A 20,022-nucleotide genomic window follows, 5' to 3' on the forward strand; every position below is an offset into this window, starting at 1 on the left:
ATGTTACTTTTGTTTTTCTACATCTAAAAATGAAAAGGTTAGACTTATCTTATAATAAGTAAAATGTCCTGGTATATTGTCAAAGCCTCACATGCTTTTAGAGCTCTTAAAAGGCTCCCAGTTTCACTCAGCAACATTCACTCACCATTTTTTTCTCAACCTAGCACCTATTTCAAGAAGCACTTTAGAATACACCTATATTAACACCAATTCATTTTTCAAGTACCTGTCACAGCTTGTATTAAATATCCATACAATAGTCCCCCCTCTCCTTATCCAAGGGAGATACATTTTAAGTATTCCAGAGGATACCTGGAATCCTATATGTAGCACTGAACCCTATATATACTGGTTAAAGTTTAATTTATAAATTTGGCATAACAAGAAGTTAACTATATAATAAAGTAGAACAATTATAACAAGATGTTAACTATAAAGTAGAACAATTATAACAACGGTAGGAAAAGTTAATTGTGTTCATTCAAAATACTGTACTATTCCCACCTTATGATATGCAGTGATAAAACGCATATGTAGCCTAAACCAATTTGGCTCAGTGGATAGGGCATCGGTCTGCAGACTGAAAGGTCCCAGGTTCAATTCCAGTCAAGGGCATGTACCTTGGTTGCGGGCACATCCACTGTGGGGAGTATGCAGGAGGCAGCTGGTCCATGTTTCTCTCTCATAGATGTTTCTAGCTCTCTATCCCTCTCCCTTCCTTTAAAAAATCAATAAAATATATAGTTTTTTAAAGTCAATTCTTAAAAAAAAAAAAAAAAGAAAGAGAACGCATATATGTGATGAAGTAAGGTAAATGACATTGGCATTGTGATGTAGCATTAGGCTATTATTATTAGATTATCTTCATGTGATCTTGGATCATGGAGCCATGGTTGATGTTGATGGTTAGATGTCAGGAGCAGACAATGTTGATGGTTGGAGAAATTTAATGTTTTTGGACCGTGGTTGGCCATGGGTAACTGAAACTGCAGAAAGTGAAACCTCAGATAAGAGGACTACTGTATAATAATATATCAATGCACCATAAATCTACCACACAGCTATATCAGGAACTAAGTCACTACCGCTTCTCAGGAGGACTTTGGAAACATTTTTTTCTGACAGTCAGATGTATATTTGTTCTATAAAACAAGCTATTCTCATGGCTTCAGTGTTCAGTCAGATACAATATAGAGTTCTGGTCTGTTGTGGGTTTGAAGTTCTAAGTCTTACTAATTTCACAATAAGTTGACAACCAATTAGGTTCTCACAGTATTCCTGCAAGCATCAAATAAGTCCAGCACTCCTTAAATTGTGCAACAGCAATAAACTGTACCTAGTCTATCTTTGCTTAATTTTGTAGTCAAGATAAAAAGTAGGCTTTCATAAACTAAACTTTATACCAAAATATGAGAAATGAATAGAGTTTATGAAACAAAGGCCTGAAGTTCAAGACACAAACCCTGTTATGAAAATCAATGAAAAATTATTTGTATCATTTATCTAGTAGCCAGTCAAATACTGAAACACATAACCATGCCTCTGCCTTTTATTATATCACTGATAGTGAAATTTACTTAAATTAGGACAAAGTTGATGATAAAGTAAATGTTGCATTTCCCAGTCAGATTAAAAACATTAATCCAGAATAAACATTAAAAACATTAATCCAGAATAAAATGTTTAAATTCTTATATCCGATTTTATAGTGAAAGAGGGAGAATAAGCTCCATGAGAACAGAGATCTTGATTTATCCACCTTTGTGTTCTCAGGACCTAGGGTAATGCCTGGCAACTAATAGTTGTTCATTAAATAAGGGTTGTTATTAACATGGCCATAATGGGGGGAACTGGGTTTGAATATAGGCTCTGACATTTTCTAGTTGTGAAATATTGGACAAATATGTAAGTTCTCTGGCCCTCAGTTTCTTCATCTGTAAATGAGGAATAATTTATTCTCTTTTTCCAGTAGGGGGGTAGGTGTTTTTTTTAACACCTCCAATCACCAGGTGGCCTACAATTTATAGTTCAATTCTGACACTGTCTACCTGGTTAAGGACTCAGCCCTACAAGACTGAGAAGAGAATAAAGTTGTGTCTGTGACCTTCCTTCTACCTCCTTAACATGACATTAGCAAGTTCAGGTCACCTATGCTACTCTGTCTGAGATGCTATAGATCTGACCTCTATGAGGCTGCCTACAACATGGTAGCTGGCTTTAGCAAAGTGAGCAAGTCAGAGAGTGCCAGTAAGAGAGAAGACACAAACTTTTATAACCTAATTTTGGAAGAATTATCCCACCAGTTTTCTTGTGTTCTGTTAATTAAAAGCAGGTCCCTTGCCGAAACCGGTTTGGCTCAGTGGATAGAGTGTCAGCCTGAAACGTCCCGGGTTCGATTCCGGTCAAGGGCATGTACCTTGGTTGCGGGCATATCCCCAGTAGGGGGTGTGCAAGAAGCAACTGATCAATGACTCTCTCTCATTGATGTTTCGAACTCTCTATCTCTCTCCCTTCCAATCTGTACAAAAATCAATAAAATATATTTTTTTAAAAAATAAAATAAAAAAATAAAAAGAAATGAGTAATTGTTAACATAAAATAACAGAACATTAAATAAATAAATAAATAAATAAATAAATAAATAAATAAATAAATAAATAAAAACAGGTCCCTTTAAGTGAACCAGGATTCAGGCTCTCACTAGACATCAAGTCTTCTGGCACCTTGATCTTGGACTTCTCAGTCTCCAAAAGAACAGAGAAATAAACTGTTGATTTTTTTTTTTTTTTTTAAGGATAGCTAGATCCAGCCCACACTCAGGAGGAGAGGGTATAATACAAAGGCATGAATACCAGGAAGCAGAGATCATCACTGTGAGCCATTTTAGAAGGCTGCCTGCCTCCTGCAGTCTCAGAGTGTTCAAGTTGCTTATCCAGTTTTACAAAGCTAATATGTAGCAAACCGAAATTCAAAATCACATCTGCCTGACTTACAAAGCCCACAGTGTTTTTACCTATTACTCTTTCCCAATGCATACATAGAAATAATGTCAAATTAGCATAAACTTGTCTGGAATAAATCTAGTGTTAAAAGCCTTTTTGTTCTTGTCCTGCTAGGTGACTGAGTTGGTTGGAGCATCGCCCATACACCAAAAAGATTGTGGGTTTGATTCCCAGTCAGGGCACATACCTAGGTTGCAGGTTTGATGCCCAGTCAGGGCGAGTATGGAAGGTAACCAATTGATTATTTCTCTCGCATTGATGTTTCTTTCTCCCCCTCCCCCCTTTCTCTCTAAAATCAATAAACATATCCTTGGATAAGGATTTTTTTTTTAATTGTTCTCTAGGATGGAATAAAGCCATCTCTTTCTTAATTGTTTTTCCTAGGATCATTCGTCCCAATCATTTTTGTAATGACAGTGAGACAGACCAGTAAGCCAGTACCAGTGGAATAGGGAAACAGACAGCTAGCTGAAAAAACTGATCAAGCAATTTACAGCCAGATACAGAATGTAGCCTCCTAAGCTTCAGTTGTATTTCAGCTCCAGGCCCAGAAAAGCAGCAAAACCAGGTGGGCCAGCTACAATGACTAGATAGCCCCTGCCCTGGCACTGACCAATCAGTAGAGACCACCACCACCCTGAAAGGATACACCTGGAAAACTGATGAATATCCTGCTGAAGCCCTCCCTAAAATTCCTGCCTGGCATATAAAAACCATCAAGATATAGGAGCCAGCTCATGCCCTTTCCCTCTGGGAAGCAAGCCCAGACCTTCCCCTTCTCCCTCTTCTGCCCCAACAAGCACACATATCCTAAACTCTAAAGGTCATCACAAGACTTGCAACCAGGGTAGCAAAGGGCAGCAGCAGCTTGTCCCAGGCTATTCCCTGAACCTGTCTTCAAGGCTTTCTTTTCTCTGACTTCCCAGTGAGCTAAAGCAACCCAGCATCAGCTCTCCTGTTGTTTCTTCTGTGCTAAGTTCTTCCTTGTTTCACTGCCCTCAGCTTTAGTAAATGTACTCTCCATCACCTGGATTCATGCTGTGAAATCTTTCCTACACATACACTACTGGCTGGCCTGACCCTAGGGCCAGGTCCCCTATCTGGTAACAATAGAACAAGTTAAACCTTTTTCATTTTTGGTCCATGGTACTATCAATTTCAAATTTTAATATCAGAATTTTTATTTTTAAATTTACCCTGGACAGGTAACTCAGTTGGTTAAAATGTCCCAATATACCAAGGTTGTGAATACAGCCCCAGTCAGGGCACATGTAAGGGTCAATTGATGGCCCAGCCAGTCTGGTTCACTGGTTGAGTATCAATCTATGAGCCAGAAGGTCACGTTCGATTCCTAGTCAGAACACATGCCTGGGTTGTGGACTCAATTACCAGTAGGGAGCATGCAGGAGACAGCCAATCAATAATTCTCATCATTGATGTTTCTTTCTCTCCCTGTCCTCTGAAATAAAAAATAAATAAATAAATAAATAAATAAATAAACTTTTTTTTTTAAATCAACCAATGAATGCATAGATGAATGGAAGAACAATTCAATGTTTCTCCTCTCTCCCTCCCTCCCAACTTCTCTCCTCTCTCTCAAATAAATAATAAAATAAAAAGCATATAAAATGTAAATTATCTCTCAGCAAGGCCATAAGAAAAATAACCTGATAGACACGTTAGTGTTACTAATAACCTGGAAAGCATATCTTTCACTTGTTAATTTATTCACAGTTTAGTAGGGGAGAACATAGCCATTTGTAAATGAACAATAAAGGTATACACAGAAGCTATGTAAACTCATAGAAAAATATGATTACTTATGAATCAAAGAAGAGGAAAAAATACTCTTTGAGTCTTGAAGCATGAATCTGAATTTACCAGATGACCTAGGCACAGAGTTTTGTTTTGTTTTTAAAAGCATGGCCCAAGATTTTTGGAGCCCAAGATTACCAATAGATATGGAACTGAGAATCCCTGAAAGTGAGAAGGCAGATAGGATCAGATTAGCAGAGCAAGAATCAGATTTCAAACTAAGAGGCAATGGATATAGGAAATTGGGAGAGTCAGGGAAGGGGAAGGACATAATGTCTTAGACTTAGAGCAACCATAAAGGGTAACTTGGAAATGGAATTTGAAACCTCTGGTTGAGTTAGCTTCTCCCTCCACTCACCCTTCAAAGCTAAGGGTATCCTGGAATGATATTTGTCCGTAGGCTGACATAGTGACTCTGGAAACTTGGGGCAGTTTCCCATCAGGCAGTACCTCAGGTGATTACATCTAGAAAAGGAAGCCTAATTTCACACCCAGAATATTAGCCACTGGCATGCCCTATTCAAGATTACATATTATCCCTCCCTCACAATCACCAGAGAAAACTATGATAATAGAAATAGCATCATGCACAGAACAAGTAATACCAAGATGAGAACAAAATTAAAAACCACTAAATACCCAAGGAAGACCAATACCATGAAAGGGTGGTACCAATCAACAAAAGAAAGAATACCCAAGCAAATAATTATTAGAGTAAACAGAGGAGGATATTGGAAATAATAATTATAATATTTATTTAGTGCATATTGGGTGTAGTGTTAGGCATTGTTCTAAGCATCTTACACGTATTTTTTAAATTTAATTCTTATACAGAATCTCTCCAGAGGAATATGAGAGAATGTTGCATCTAACTTTTATATAAAAGGATGAATTGAAGATTATTCAAATTAAAAGATGGTCTAAACAGCAAGTGGACTTCGATGAATAGCAAATTAGTGAAACTGGAAGAATAAACTGAAGAATTATACCAAAAGAACACAGATATGGGGGAGGGGGTGATATAAGAAACAAGATAAATTCAGAGATTTCAGTATCTCTTTCATAGTTCCAAAGAAGAGATAAGAGATAATTTTAGGGCAGCAAAATTGAAAAAAAAATGATAGAAGAAAAATTACTGTTATGACTAATGCAGTGGTCAGCAAACTCATTAGTCAACAGAGCCAAATATCAATAATACAACGATTGAAATTTCTTTTGAGAGCTGAAAACCGACTTCTGAGCATGGGCCACAAAGTTTCAATCGTACTGTACGTGTGCACCCGCACGTGGTATTTTGTGGAAGAGCCACACTCAAGGGGCCAAAGAGCCGCATGTGGCTCAAGAGCTGCAGTTTGCTGACTGCTGGACTAGTGTAATTCAGAAAAAATTCTTAATGTCATTTGTATTTTTAAAAAAAAGATCAAACAGTATATAAATGTATCTTATTTTTTATTGTCTGGTTGCATCTAAAACTTCATCACTTTATTTTATGTATTTCTAAATTATATATTTTTATGTTTTCATGCTAATTTTAATTTAAAATAGCTTTTAATTTTGAAATTTAGACACAGAAAAGTTGCAAAAATAATACAAATGCTCTTCACCTAGCTTCCTATGTTAATCTTTCATATAACCATAGAAAATTAATAAATTAACTTTAGTACAATATTATTAACTAAACTATGAATATACCTAGAAGGAAAAACAAGTCAGTGGGAATGATACCGGGTGGAGCAAAAGTAGGTTCACAGCCCTGACTGGTGTAACTCGGTTGAGCATTGTCCCATACACCAAGAGGTCTCTGGTTTGATTCCTGGTCTGGGCACATACCCAGGTTTCAGGTTCAATTCCCAATAGCAGACTGAAGGAGGAGGCAGCAGATCAATGTTTCTCTTTCTCTCCCTCCCCCTTCCCTTTCTCTCTAAAATAAATAAAAATATATATCTTTTTAAATTAGGCATACACTTGTAAATATGCAAAACACAGGATTTATTCTTGAATTATAAAGTATTAATGATTATATTATTTTCCATACAAAGAGCTATAAACCTACTTTTGCCCCATTTTGTATGTACAAAACAGAACAAAGGAGATGGGTAGCTACTATTGAATACATCCTTATTTCAACAACTGGTCTTGAGGCTCTATTTAAAATATTCTTCCAGCCCTAACCAATTTGGTTCAGTGGACAGAGCATCAGCCTATAGACTGAAAGGTCCCAGGTTTGATTCCGGTCAAGGGCATGTACCTTGGTTGGGGGCACATACTCAGAAGGAAATGTGCAGGAGGCAGCTGATCGATGTTTCTCTTTCATTGATGTTTCTAACTCTCTATCCCTCTCCCTTCCTCTCTGTAAAAAAAACAATAAAATATATTTTTAACAAAAACATCCTTCCATCATCATCTAATTCCATCTTCATTTTGCCAGCATCTACAGCTGGTTGAGGTTTTCACGTGTATATGGCAATACTATGAGGTGATCCAAAGCATCCCCTGGGTTCAGACATTCTCGTCCTTGCTCCATTATGTGGCAGCAATCTGATTTTCCTTTGATATCAAGGAATAATCTTCCCAACCTTCACTGTAACCTCTTTTTTCCCTATGGTTTCAATGTTACAAAGAGCCCAAAATAAAGTATAAACTTCCAGTTAAATAGAACCATTGTTGGATTTTCTGGAAAGAGCATTCCTCCCTTGGATACTGGGATCTTTAAAAATATATTTTATTGATTTTTCACAGAGAGGAAGGAAGAGGGATAGAGAGTTAGAAACATGGATGAGAGAGAATCATCGATCAGCTGCCTCTTGCACACCTCCCACTGGGGATGTGCCCGCAAACAAGGTACATGCCCTTGACCGGAATCGAACCCGGGACCTTTCAGTCTACAAGCTGACACTCTATCCACTGAGCCAAACCGGTTTCGGCAGGATACTAGGACCTTTAAATTGGCAAAGCTCAAACCTGTGAGACTAGAAAGCAAAACATTTTATGAGTAGATCACCCTGTTTAATTTGGCAAAGCTCAAACTTGTGGAAACAGAAAACAAAAACATTTTAGGGGTAGATCTCTGTGTATAATGAAGTTCTATCTTACCCCAGTATTGTAAATAAAGGAGAAGCAGCACTCTTACTTTAGTGGCTATTTCACAGTATGTAATGCTATAAGACAGGAGTTGGCAACTTTTCTGTAAAGGGCCAGATAGTAAATATTTCAGTCTTTAAGGACTACATATGGTATCTGTCACATACTCTGTTTTGGTTCACAACGCTTAGAAAGCATAAAAGCCATTCTTAAAGGCTATACAGAAACAGGATATAGGCCAGGTTTGGCCCTCAAACTGTATTTGCTAATCCCTGCTATAGGATAAAACTCTAATTTTGCAAAGTGTTACCTCTCTGCTGGCACTGGGATGGAGTCTTCAAAAGACCATTCTAGAGTTCTAAAAGCCAGCTGCTACTGGATGATGGGGTTATACAGTAAAACCAGTGAGTCTTGTTTGCTTCTGGGTCAACAGGGATTAACACCATTGCCTGATAATCCCTAACGTCAAGATACCACCTATCTCCACCCGCCTACATAGTTTTACACTCATAAATAGCTGTATATCCCTTTGGGGAAAGGTTGAAAGAAAGATTTACACATACTTTTCTATTAATATATATTTCTTATTTCAGAGAGGAAGGGAGATAGAAACATCAATGATGAGAGAGAATCATTGATTGGCTACCTTCTGCATGCCTCCTACTGGGGATCCAGCCAGCAATCCAGGCATGTGCCCTGACTGGAAATGGGAATCAAACCGTGACCTGCTAGTTCATAGGTCAAAGCTCACCCACTGAGTCACTCTGTCTGGGTAATTTATACATACTTTTGGTGGTATCACATGGTCTTTTCTCAAAGGTACCTAGAGAAAAGTTTTGCTTTCTTTTTTCAAGAGCCTCTGAGTCTGCAAACTTCCCAGGATTAGGAAATGAGTGAAGGCTGTTCTTAATAGTGTCTCTCTTTTTCAAACCTAGAATTTGTTCAGTTACATAAAAATGTAAGTTTAGTGAGCAACCCATCTATTTTAGTACTGGAAACTCTTAAGATCAATTAGCCACCAAAAATCTCTGTAGGTCAAACATTTCAATTACCATTTGGAAATTGTGCCCACTGAGTCCTTGGCAGTTGTTCTGTTATCTGGCATCTCAGGATCCTTCAACATCATTGAAATTAGAAAGCCCATTTCAATGGCAACATATGCAACCTCTGTCCCCAGAAGACAACCATTACCATAATATTTAGGCACGCTGTGCTGTTCTCACCAATAAATTTCTTCGTGCTATAGGGTGATGGAAAGTGTGCTCTAGGCCCTTTTGGTGGAAAATTCAATCTGAATAACAACCCCCTTTAGTATTGCTTTTCTCACAAACCTTTGGAGCTTGTCTTCAACATTGTATCAAGAAATGTATGGTAACCCACCTTTATTAAAGCTCCATTCACCAGGTGAGTGTAATCAGACCACTCCTAGGTACCCAAACTCATACACTAAGTCCAAAACATCTGGTAAGTGTTCTCTGAGGTGCAAATCACTAGTTTTCTAAGAGCCTTCTTAGAGATTGGTTACCACAAGATTTCTATAGTGTTTTCAAGAAAGGTGAGATCAGCCTCATTAGGGGAAGAAGGGAGTTGCTTTTGCAGGCAAGGGCCATTCATTGGAGTTTGGCAGCACAGGGTACCATTTTTGTTGTATCATTCTTTTACAGTCAGTACCCTCATTTCCACATCAGAGGTCAAGTGAGGCTGTTAATTCTACCTCTAATATCGGGTCTAGTAATAATTAATGTTGTTTTTAAACATTCGTTTAAAATCTTGCTTGGCGTTGACTTGTATTGACATAACCTTCAAACACGTGGTATCTACAGAACGTGTGAAGTGCAATTAACAAGTTTTGCTTGAAAAGGTTTGTGTTTGGTTTGGGTTTTGTTGCAAAACTAGGGCTAAGAAGATGGCGGATGAAGAGCATATTCGGCACTGCATGCTTTACGAGTTCCAATTAGGAAGAAAAGCAAGTGAGGCTGCAAAAAACATCTGTAGTGCTCTTGGTCAAGATGCAGTTAGCGCCAGAAAATGCCAGCGTTGGTTTGAGAAATTTCGCGAGGGAAATTTTTCATTAGATGACAAGAGTGGTTGAGGCCGTGTGTCCAATTTTGATCAAGAAGCTCTTCAAGCTCTTTTGGTGCAAAATCCTCAAATTACCCAACAAGAATTTGCGACAACTTTAAATTGTTCACAAAAAACAATTTCCAATCAATTGCATGCACTTGGCAAAGTCCAAAAGTTTGGAAAATGGGTTCCTCATGAGTTGACCGACAACAACCGTAATCAAAGAGTCACAATTTGCAGTTTGCTCCTCTCTCGTCAAAACCGTTTGCCGTTTTTAGAGCAAATTGTTACCGGAGATGAAGAATGGGTTCTGTATGTTAATTTGAAAAGGCGGCCTCAATGGTTGGACAAAAATGAGGCTCCGCAGCCCACGCCAAAACCTGACTTGCATGGGAAAAAAGTGATGTTGTGTGTTTGGTGGAATTTTAAAGGAATTCTTCATTATGAACTTTTACCATCTAACCAAACCATTACAAGTGCAGTGTATAGTGCCCAATTGGAAAGGTTAGCCCAAGCTTTAAGAGAAAAAGAACCCGCGCTGATTACGTAATCGGAAGGGCGTAATTCTTCACCACGATAACGCACGACCGCATACTGCAAGAATCACTGCTGAAAAACTGCGCCAGTTGGAATGGGAAGTTCTCCCTCAACCTGCATATTCTCCTGATATTGCCTCTTCCGATTACCATTTGTTTCGTTCTTTGCAAAACTTTCTTCTTGGAAAAAATTTAATAATGAAGAATGCCTCAAAAATCCATTGACTGAATTTTTTGCATCAAAATCACAAGAATTTTACAACAGAGGGATTAAAATGCTTCCTGAGTGTTGGGCACAAGTAGTAGAAAACAACGGCAACTATATTGTTGATTAAATTTTGTTGTATTGTTTAAATAAATTCCATTTTAAAAAAGTATTAGAAAACGACATTAATTATTACTAGACCTAATAGTTCAGTGTTTTACTAAAGAAGATTCTGCTTCTAATTTTTTTTTAATTTTATTGATTTTTTTATATATAGAGAGAGAGGAATAGAGCTAGAAACATCCATCAACTGCCTCCTGCATGCCCCCTTCTGGGATTGAGTGCGCAACCTGGGTACATGCCCCCAACTGGAATTGAACCTGGGACCCTTCAGTCCGTAGGCTGACGCTTTATCCCTGAGCCAAACCGGTTAGGGCTCTGCTTCTAATTTTTGGTGTGTTAGACCTACGGCTACAAAAAATATGTTTTGGGGGCAATAATAGAAAACCCCTGCTTTTCCTTAAACATGCCCTATGCTAAAAATTTGGAACCTTTAATTTTCTTCAGTTTTCTAGCACAGTTAGAAACAACCAGTACAATACCTGCACTTTTATTCATTCCTTGTGCCTCTTATACTGGTCTAATTCAGCGACTAGTTGGTTCATCAAAGCCTTACTTTTAATAGGCACTTTATTCCAGATTACCCCAGATGATAATTTTTTAAAGCAAAAATGGGATATATTTTCTCATGTAACTGAAAAATCTATGGGTAGACCTGGATTCACGGACTCAAACCATGTAAATAAGAATCCATTCCTTGCCATCTCTTAGCTCTACCTTCCTCTGTTGTCTTTATTCCCAGGGAGGCTCCATGTGATAGTAGATATGGTCTCTGGCTTACATTTTACTAATTTAGCACAATATTCATCAAACTGAATTATAGCTGGAGTCCTAACTAAAAAGCAGTCTGGGAAATATCACTTATAAGCCTTTTAACTTTTTCAGATTAGAAAGGGTTTGAGCATCAACCACCTATATAATTTTGTTTATATCAAATATTATTATTGCACTGTAGTCGTGGCCAGGTAGCTCAGTTGGTTTGAGCATTGTCTCAATACACCAAGCTAGCAAGTTCCATCTAGTCAGGGCACATACAAGAAGCAACCAAAGAATGCACAAATAAGTGGAACAACAAATCAATGTTTCTTTCTCTCCCCACCCCATTCCTCTCTCTAATATTAATTTAAATTTTTTTAAATATATATTATTATTATACTGTAGAAATTTTAGTTGTATTTGCTATATTAGAGTGAGAGTTCTTTAAGAACAGGGACAAAATTGTATTCCTGTTTAGGATATGTGGTATTCATTAAAGTATTAAAATGTCTTCCCTTATACCTATAACTTTGGAGTTAGAAGAATTATCTAGTTCAGCTCTGTAATGCCTATGAATAAGCCCAAAACTAAAGAAAGTGAAGTTTCACATCTGTTTTACCTACCCCAGCTCTTCATGGCTTAACCTGATCATCTTTTATATGTTGACACAATTGTACCTTAGATTCCTATTAGATACTTCTTTGGGTAAATTTTTATGTTCCCTTTGAATAGAATTGAATTATCTTCCCTGTTCAGTTGTCCAAGAAACAGCTATCTAGTCCTAGTCCTGAATATTGGACAGTTAGTCTTAACAACCTACCCCTATATCTTATGCTAAAAGGGAAGTTTTCACCTGGCAATCTGAAATTCAAGAACCCCCTTCTAGACACCAGAATATATAGTAATGTTGATGCCAACTATGTATCTCATCATAACTGTAGATTGACCCATCTTTGGCTACTGAATCTTTCCTATATTGCTGAACCTCCCTCTGCCACCAGCCAGGCTTAATGTGATGGCAGAGTCTAATGCAGTGGTTCTCAACTGAAGGGGATTCTTGCCTCCCAGGGGACATTTAGTAATGGTAGGAAACATTTTTGGTTGTCGCAATGGGGGGAATGTTGCTCTAGTGTGTAGCAGGGAGAGGCCAAGCATGCTGCTAAACATGCACAGGACACCCTCTAACAACAAAGAATTATTTGGCCCAAAATGTCAATAGTGATGGTGTTAATAAATCCTGGTCTAATTTTAAACCCCAGCCCGTAACTCACCAATAAGTTCCAAAATAAGACATTTCCATCATGATGTCATCCCTTATCATTCCTGGTCATATCAACTTCTTCCTGTACCTCCTATAAAGCTTTATTCAATTTTAATCTCTTAACGGCCCTCTTTTATTTCTTCTGGTTATATGTTGTGTCTCCAACCAGGCTATAAGCTCTTCAAGACAATAGCTCCATCTCACTGTTGTGTATAACAATTTAAATTAATTCCTAAAAATAATAAAAGAATCTGGATTCAGACCAAATCTTACAGAATGCTCCCACTCTCTGGACAAAGGCTAAGAAAGAAAAAGAACACAGTTCTTAACTAATTGAAATATTCAACCCACTTGAAGTTAAGTAAATAAAATCTTAAAGTTAAGTAAATAAAATGGATTTAAAATAAAATCTTGAAGTTAAGTAAATAAAATGGATTTATGATATCTGTCTATTCCCACTCATTCCTGAGAGTTCTTAGTTTTTATCTTGGCTTTTGATTTCTATCCAGAGAATTTCTCTTCTGTTTCTGTCTAATTGCTCTCTCCACTAATACCCATAGCAACTTGTACTTTCTTTTTCATTATATAGCACATCTTAATTTCTTTTTTAGTTCTATCTTCCAAAAAAAACCTTTTAGCTACATGAAGGCAAAGACTATTTTTGCCTTTTTCATTACAGTACCTTTGCACAACATCTGGCACCTAGTAGGTAATTTCCTTTGTCATTAGTACATATGAGGTTTTCATGATTTTTTTCTCAAAATGAAGTTTATTAAAACATAATAAGCTCAATAGGAAGTTCAAGAAAGAAACTACAAAAAGGAAAAGTCAAATTCAGAAACTACATTCTTCTGTACGGGCTGATTGATGCTAAGGCTCATGATATCTCTTTGAAAGTCTACTTGAGGGTGCCACTCACTCACAATGATTTCTAGGTTCCACTCACCTCCTTTGTGCCCTTCCTTCCTTGAGATCTCAGACATGTAAGCCCTGAGGAAAATTGCACATGAGTGGGATAACTTTAGACCTTGAAATGATTCTGTTTTTTTCTTTTCCCCTCTATGCCTTTGATTTGGTGGTATGTCATTACACAGTCATGCACTACATAATGATGTTTCAGGCAATGATGGTCCACATATATGGTGGTGGTATACCATATAGAATAGGTATGTAGAAGGCTATACCATCTAAGTTTGTGTAAGTACACTCTATGATATTCACACAATAATGAAATCACCCAACAACATGTTTCTCAGAATGTATTCCTGTGGCTAAGCAGTGCATGACTATCTGTGTTTGTCCTTTGGCTCTAGTGTGATGTGGAAAGGTGAGTTGTAATCTGAAAGGTGTGAGTGAATTTACTATTGAATATAAGTAGTACATATTTAAGTCTTTTTCTCACCAGTTATTTCCCAGATCCAGCTGGGTTTTATCGCTGGCTTGCAATTATAGTGAAAGAATGCAGAAAGGAGACAAACTTCTAAAACGTTCTGTCCAGAAGAGAATAAGAATTCTTTCTAAAACAAAATATGAAGTTCTAGTATAAATATGCATGAAGAGAATAAAGCATATAGTGAATTAACTAAAAGTAAAGGCAAGTCCTTTGTTCTGGTTTATCGTTCTACATTAGAAACTAAGGCATTTTGTTAATTTATATACATTCTCTTCTAAGGGAAGGGAGGGGTTATGGACTGGCTCTGAGCTCAGTGTACGGACGTGAAAATGGAGATGTGCAATTCTCTGGGACAAAGATTAAAGTCTCTGAGACAGCATTTGGGTAACTGGGTCTGCATTGGTTCATATCTTTGTTTTCTGTATTGAGTTCCTTGGTGGTTCACAAATGTTCTCACTTCACCCTTTATCTAATCAGCCACAATAAAATATAACTGTCTATCAGAGTGCATTTAAACTAAGGAAAGGTTAAGTATTCGGTACTTCACAGCAAGTACAACTCTATTTTACTTCCTAAATCTGGAGGAAAATCAGAAATCTTGAATTCCCAGCCCAGGAAACATCTGAGGCAAACAAATTTAAAAGAAGGGAAGGTACTTGGCCAGCAAGTTGGTATCCTGGTTTCTAGACCCTGCCTTGTGCAACTTCAGGGGCAAGACCCTAATTATAGACCTCAGAGTGCTTCAGTTGCATCATCTGGAATTAGTTAGGGTTGCTGAAGGAGGAATGCACGAGGCCAAAAGTGGTGAGGGATTATTAATTTATTAAGTCATCTGGAAACCCAGATGGGCTGAGGAGTAGATAGGATAGAGGCCTGGTGGATGGGTGGGGGCTGGCTGGTTTACCCTGAAAGGTGTCCCAGATCAGGGTTGGGGTCCCCTTGGGACATGGGGCAGCCTTGGTGAGGGGCCTCGGTGAGGGGCCATGCGGCTGGCCACGCCCCCCCGGTAACCCAAGCAGAGGACCTGGTATCTGGGATTTATCTATCTGCGATAATTGAAACTTTGTAGCCTTCAGCAGAGGCCAATGAAGGCCAGAGTTGTGGAAACTTGGCTTCCTCCATCACTGGGGGCAACTCAAGCCTCCTGCTCTCTCTACCTCTGTGGCTGCTGCCATTTTTGTTTGGATTTATTTATCTTCTATAATTGAAACTTTGTAGTCTTAAGCAGAGGCCAAGGCAGGCCAGGGTACAGAAAGCTTGGCTTCCTCCATTGCCGGGGAAGCCCAAGCCTCCTGCTCTCTCTGTGCTGCAGCCATCTTGGTTAGGTTAATTTGCATACTCGTTCCTGATTGGCTGGTGGGCATGTTTTGTGGTGTAGCAGAGGTCAATTTGCATATTGCTCTTTTATTAGATAGGATGGTCAGGGAAGTTTTGTTTAAAGAGGTGACCATAAGTTTATAAAGCTGTGACCTAAATTATGAAAAAGAACCAGCCATGTAAAAAACAAATACACTGTAAGAGCTTTTTGGGTAGTGGAGCTTGAAGAAGAAGTAGCTATACCCTTTGCATGTTTGAGGAATAAAAAGCTTTGCTTGAACTTGATATGTTTGAAAAATAGAAAAAAGGGCCTGTGCAACTGAATTATAGAGGTCAAGGAGGAACATGGTAGGAGATGAGGTCAGAGTGGTAGTCAAGAGCTGGAACATGTAAGACCATGTAGGCCACAATAAAATATTGGATTTTAGTGTGGATATAATGTATATTCATGATCAAAGGTAATATTTATTACCAATTTTAATATGGTAAAGATGTTATCTGATTTACATTTTTAAAAGATGACTGGTTTCTGTATAGAGAATATATTAGAGAGCAAGAAATGAAGTTGAGAGACCAGTTAGGAGGTTATTACAATAATACAGACTAAAGATAATGATGGTTAGATTAAAGTGATAGCAATATATTAGATGGAGTAAAAATAGGTTTACAGTGTGAGTGCATGAAACACATAGTTTATTCTTATATCATTTATTAATTATTGTACTATTTTACATACAAACAACTTTAAGCCTACTTTTGCCCTCCCCTGTAGATCAAGGGAAGTGGACCAGTTTAAGATATATTTTAAAGATAGAGCCAATAGAACTTTTGATGGCTTGAATTTGGGAGATGAGAGACAGAGAATAATTAAGAATGATTCATAAGTTTTGGCCATAGCAGTTGGCTGATGGTAAATAATGGAAAAAAACCTATTTCAAACATGTTAAACTTGAAATGCCTATTAGATATCCAAGGGGAAATTTCAGTAGGCAATTTTATATTTAAAATATTTTGCATGCGGGCAGGGATGAATTAGAGATGGAGAAAGGAATTTTGTAATCATCATCATATAAGCTGTACTTAAAGCTATGGGATAGATGAAATACCTAGGTATTCAGAGATAAGAGAAAAAGGTCCATCATAAGTCCTAGGGTACATCAATATTTAGAAATCAAAAATAGAAGACGAAGCCAGCAAAGATAGCTGAAGTGGTGGTGAAAAAGCCAATCAGGTAGAAGGAAATCTTGAAAGTATAAAGTCATGGAAACCAAGAGAAAAATGAATAAATAAATATCAATAAAATAATATGCACAAATATTTTCTCAGCTCCTGCTGTGTGCAAATAATTCTACTAGAATGCAGAAAAGTTCCCAATCTCAAGGACCTTATTAGGTCTTTAAAAATAATATAGTACTCTAGAGGCCTGGTGCACAAATTTGTGCACAGGTGAGGTCTGTAGGCCTGGCAGGCAATCAGGGCTGATTGGGGCCAGCCAACCAGCTAGCTGTGGGGAGGGACAAGGGGAAGAACCACATGACGTTGGCCGGCTGCGGAGGTTGGTTGTGGGAGTGCAGTGACTGCTAGGGAGTAGATCCTGCATTGAGTGTCTGCCCCCTAGTGGTCAGTGCATGTCATAGCAACTGGTCATTTGGTTGTAACAATCGCTTAGGCTTTTATATAGATAAATAAAAATAATACAGTATATAGCTTTCTAATGGATAACCCTATCTCCACGTTTCTTTCATTCCATTTAACACAAGCCAAAAGGTTACTGTTCCTAAAGGTGTTTAACATTTTGGTCAATTAATACTATCAGCTTTAAACTAAAATTCATCAGAATCTGATCAGCTTAAGAACTATCTCCACCCTTATAGTCAGTTTTAAATCATCACTCTGGCACTAAAGGGCACAGCTTCATCCATTTTTCCCCCTTATGAAGCATAGCATTTTTTCTTGGTTGTTCAGTTTAACATTAATTGCACCCTTTTCTGCCTTTGTATGTAATTGGTGGATGTATCTTTTGTGAGCTCCTTGAAAACGGAGATTAAGCTCAAGCTCCTTGCCTAATCATTCGTATATTAATTCATTACCCTTATTTTTTTCTGCCAAATTTCTGACAAAGATCACTAAATTTTAGTCATATAAAGCACTGCTATTATAACAGAGCAAATTTTGAGTACCACAGAGCTAGGTTATGGATAAGTAGGACTGGAGGTGGGATGTAGCTAGGAATAGGGAAGTAGTCAAACCTGATTACAAAGGGCCAAACTAAGGAGTTCTGGTATTATTCTGTTAGGGAACATCTGCTGACATTTTTGAGCAGGGCATTTATATATTCATGTCTGTGTTTCAGGAATAAGTAGGTAGAGGGGATAAATGAGATGGCCTCAAAATTACAAGCAATAGCACATTAGTGGGAGTGAATTCTTTGAGGCAGCAATACCAGCCTAACTGGCTCTCTGAGAGAAGCCTGAGTGTCTGGGAGTGGTGAAAAATACGACCAACAGAAGAGGTAAGGTAGGGCCAGGATATGAAGGGCTTGAGAGACAGACAAAAGCATATGAACTAGGATCCCGGGGTTCGAATGCCTGTTAACCTATTAGGGGAAAGTTCCTTTTCTAGAACCCAGTTTCCTTTTCCTAGGGTTTTTTTGTTTTGTTTTGTTTTTGTTTTTTGTTTTTCCCACAGCTGTAAATGTTACCATTTTCTATAAAATTCTGACCTGCTATAGTGGTTCTGAAACCTTGACTGCACATTGGAATCACAAGAGCTTTAAAAGCTATTGGTGTCTGGATCCCACTCTCAGAAATTCAAATTTACTTGGTCTTGGTTGTAGCCTGAGCACTGAGAATTTTAAAAGATCCCGAGGTGTGCCAAGACAAGTTTGGCTCAGTGGATAGAGTGTCGGCCTGCGGACTGAAGAGTCCCGGGTTCAATTCTGGTCAAGGGCATGTACCTTGATTGTGGGCACATCCCCGGTGGGAGGTGTGCAAGAGGCAGCTGATCGATGTTTCTCTCTCATTGATGTTTCTAACTCACTATCCCTCTCTCTTCCTCTCTGTAAAAAATTCAATAAAATATATTAAAAAAAAAAAAAAAAAAAAGATCCCTAGGTGATTTTACTGTGCAGCCAAGATTGAGATAAACCCCATCTTGAAAATAGAAAATAGTGAAGCTAACTAAGATCTTAAACATGGCAATGATATGTTCGGGGTAGGGAAGTGTTTTAAGGAAGACTAATATGAAAACCCAGAGTAGAGGGAAAAGATTATAGGAGACTTAACTGGAATTTTTCAATAATCCAGGAGAAAATTTTATACTAAGGCCTAGATTAATATGTGTGCAATAATGTTGTGCGATAGATGAATGTAGGAAGAAGTTTATTTACAAGGAAATATCAGGACTCAGTAACTTAATGAATATTAAACCTGATCAAATGAAACAGAAAATGTAGAGTCAAGTTTCTAGTACAGAAGAGTAGTGGGATCCTTAGCAAAACTAAAGTAGTTGTGAAATAGGTAATCAATATTATTGATAATTGACATGTAATTACTATGTAGGGACTGTGCTATGTGCATCACATACATTATCTCATTTAATGCTTATAATAACTCTATAAACACTGTTATTCCTATTTTACAGACCCAGGAACTAAGAGAGCAATTATATAACTTGCTCAAAGTTACATAGTAAGTGGTAGAGAAGATATTTAACTAACTAGTTTAACTTCTTTTCATTATAATAGGAAGGTGATCAGTTACATACTGAATCTTTTGAATTTGAATAATTCACAAGAGCAAAATGGCCATAGAAGTCAGACTGCAACATAAATGAGTGAGCCAAGTGAGCTTTAACTATAGTGGAATAAGGAAAAACATCTAGATAAGGTCGTTGCTACTCAGCTATACTAGAATATCCATTGGAATTTCAAGCCCCTTATTGATATTTTAGGATTGTTCATGAAAGATGGAAATCTGAATTTGTATGTAAAATTTCCTAAAATTTGAATGTCAACTAATTCAAATGTTTAAAATTACGGTGTGGCCTAAAGTAATATGGCTGCAAGTTTACATCTCTGATCAAGAATAGGCTATTGGAAATTGAGAATTGAAGTTAGTGCAAGATCTGGATTGGAGATGTATGATTAGGGAATCCTTAAGTTCAGAGAGGATAGCAGATGCTACAGGAGCTATATATATTAGCCAGCATTTAACATAATTAGTTAAAAAAAATACAAAAATATGACAGTTGACAAGTCAGAACTCTAAGAGGTTTTCAATCTTAAGAGAAAACGACATAAAATAGAAGTGTTAAATCTAGCAGATTGAAGTGGGTGTATTTAAAATTCTATTTTCTAGAAACTAAAATCTACATTCCAGACAATGACTTGAATTTTCATACATCCATGATGTGATGAAAATATATCAAAATTGTTTCAATTATTAAAAGGCCATCCTTTTAATAGTTTTTAG

The sequence above is a fragment of the Pipistrellus kuhlii genome, unplaced genomic scaffold (genome assembly GCF_014108245.1).
Source record: "Pipistrellus kuhlii isolate mPipKuh1 unplaced genomic scaffold, mPipKuh1.p scaffold_m20_p_9, whole genome shotgun sequence".
Classification (NCBI taxonomy): Eukaryota; Metazoa; Chordata; class Mammalia; order Chiroptera; family Vespertilionidae; genus Pipistrellus; species Pipistrellus kuhlii.